Source organism: Crinia signifera, chromosome 8, assembly GCF_055691185.1.
Source record: "Crinia signifera chromosome 8, ASM5569118v1, whole genome shotgun sequence".
Classification (NCBI taxonomy): domain Eukaryota; kingdom Metazoa; phylum Chordata; class Amphibia; order Anura; family Myobatrachidae; genus Crinia; species Crinia signifera.
In genome coordinates, this window is record NC_139224.1 from 112,632,694 (window position 1) to 112,635,382 (window position 2,689).

Here is a 2,689-nt window from a genome sequence, read left to right on the forward strand (position 1 = left end):
CATCCCCCACACAGTGCATACCATCCCCATCCCCCACACTGTACATCTTAACTACCATCCCCCACACAGTGCATACCACCCCATCCCCCACACAGTGCATACCACCCCATCCCCCACACAGTGCATACCACCCCCATCACACACTGTGCATTTCCCACACTTTACTACATCCTCCTAACTCCCCCCATCCACACTGCATTTTACCCTATTCCCAATCCCACACTGTGCTCATGCTCCTGCTCTTCTCCCCCATCCCCCCTCCCCCCCAGCAAAGTTGCACTCACCTACAAGACAGCAGGAAAGATTCTTCTGTCTGTGTCTCACCACACCATGCTGCAGGCACTGTGTGTGCTGAGCTCTGCTGCCATTCATGCTGCCAGGCCAGTCTTCCTGACGCCGCTGGGGCCTGGAGAGGCCGAGTACTGGAAAGGGGGCGGGGCTGACTGATCATTCTCAGCCAGTGAAGGCTGATATTGATATATATACTATAGACTCAGAGCCAAGAGTCATCAGCAGCAGGGAAGTGCAGCGTCGCTCCCCTGCTCACAGGGGAGGCAAGATAGGGGTGCGTGGCTGCTGGCTGCTGCCTGACAGCAGCAGCAGTGAGAAGAGAAGGAAGGATCTACTCCGTCCGTGTACGGGGATCAGAGGATGGAGCAGTGAGTTGTTGTAACTCACTAGCTCCGCAAAGGAGCACTAGCTTCCTCCTGCTGCTGCTGCTGGCCAGGCCAGCTCACTACCGCCCTCCAGTGGCCGGCGCCCTAGGCAAATGCCTAACCTTGCCTAGTGGTGGCGCCGGCCCTGGTTACAGTTTTCCACTAGAATTATATATACAGTATGTTACTACTGCCATCCTTGCTGGCGGGTCGCCAGAATGTACCATACCCTCCAACTGTACCGAATTTGCCGGTACAGTACCGTTTTTGAATGGTCTGTACCGGCAAATAACAACTGTACCGAATGTACCGTTTTTCCCAAATATACTTTTTCTTTTTTCTGACTGTCGTCCTCTTCCTGGCTCCAGAGGCTGTGGTGCGCATCCTCCTCCTGGCTGAGGCTGACAGTCAGTGGTGCGCACTGCGCAGCGCTCCCTGGGCAAAGCACCCGTTCCCAAGGGTGCATTTCGGGTCCTAGGCCAGCGTGCGACACGTTATGACGTCACACATCGCGGACCCGGTGCACTCAGGGGACAGGGTGGTTGTTACTGTGCACCCAGGCTGGGGCGAGCGAGAGCAGCGTGGGGTATGTCTCTGTGCAGCCGGGGTGAGTGAGAGCAGCGTGGGGAGTGGCGGCTGTGGTACGGGGGTATGTCTCTGTGCAGCCAGGCTGCGGTCAGCACTCTTTCTATGCTTGTGACGGTGATGGCTGCTGGAATATTGTAAATAAGTAAAATGTATTCATTTTTCTGTATGCAATTAATTTTTCTACATTTTTAAAATGCTCAGTACACATTTGAAAAGGGGGTGTGGTCACGCCCACTTTACCTGTGACCACGCCCCCTTTTCGTATGTGTACCGATTTCTACCAATCAAATGTTGGAGGGTATGATGTACGCGCTGGCGACCCGCCAGCAGCCACGCCAGCGAGGAGACTGAGACGCGCGTGCGTCTCACGCGCGTCTCAGTCTCCGTCGCTGGCGCGACGGAAACCCTGTCCGTCTCCGCCTCAGGGAGACAGACAGGGTTAGGGGGGGTTGTTGCGGGCAGGCGGCGGGGACCCCGGGTTACCGCCGGCAAGCCGGCGGGGACCCGGGGGAACGGATGGAAGCGCGCGTCCCCTTCTCACCATCGCCATGGCGCTGGCGGGGGATGGCGGCTGGCGACGCCAGCGCCATCCCCTGCCAAGATGGGAGAAGACCCATCTGTATATTGAGCACTGTATCAGATAGCAAAGGACGAGGCAGAACATTAGCAGCGGACGTAGGCTGCTGCGCACACTGGGGCAGATGTATTAAGCCTTAACAAGAGCTAAATGCAAGGGTGATAAGGAGAGATAAATGTCCAGCCTGTGTTTGAAAAAAGTCAGTAAGGAGCTGATTGGCTGGACGTCTATCTCTCCTTATCACCCTTGCATTTATCTCATGTTAAGGCTAATTGAATGATACACGTGCAGATAGAATGTTTAGAGCTGGTCAGGAAAGAAGCTACACGTGGTTGCCAGGCAACCAGAACGCAAAGTGAACGAAAGGTGTTGTTGCTGAGCACTCAAACCGCAGAGAAAAGAAAGGCGTGGTTACTAAAGGACCCAACTAGCATCACACAGGCTGGCTTGAGAGGTGCCTTTCTGGACATGGTGACAGTGTGCGGGGCCTGCCGACATTTAGCACAGCTCTCACCCGATTATCGCGTGCAAATACCCGCGCCAAGTAGCGCAGTAGAAAGAAAATAATATATAAAGCCAGGTTCATGGCCTCGGACTCCATTACCAATTATATGAAGCACATATATAAATGGTACTCCGGCATTTACCCCCATCGTATGGAAGCCCCCAGCCTTACCTGTGTTGTCAGAAACATCGCCGGTACATAACTGCTCATAGCCGGTAGTAGCACGACGCACCGAGAGCGGACTACAGTTCCCAGAATGCGGCGGGTGTGAGCTCTGAGCGTCATGTGACCGGAAGCGTGAGAGTCTGGGCAGTGTTTCCCTAAGTGCTGCTGTTGTAGGAATACACACACTGCACCTGTCTC

The 2,689-nt window shown here is 54.7% G+C and overlaps 1 protein-coding gene across 5 annotated transcripts in view; it reads right to left on the bottom strand.

The window, feature by feature from the left end:
• Nucleotides 1-2,689, bottom strand: part of PIGC (phosphatidylinositol glycan anchor biosynthesis class C) — a 44,217-nt gene extending 41,528 nt beyond the window's left edge. For 2 of the 5 annotated variants that reach the window (XM_083157026.1, XM_083157028.1), the window contains exon 1: nt 2,498-2,686. The gene's annotated coding sequence lies outside the window, so the exon portion shown is untranslated. Of the gene's footprint in view, nt 1-284; nt 1,303-2,497 lie in introns of those variants that run through there. The other 3 variants (XM_083157029.1, XM_083157027.1, XM_083157030.1) reach the window with 2 other exon arrangements.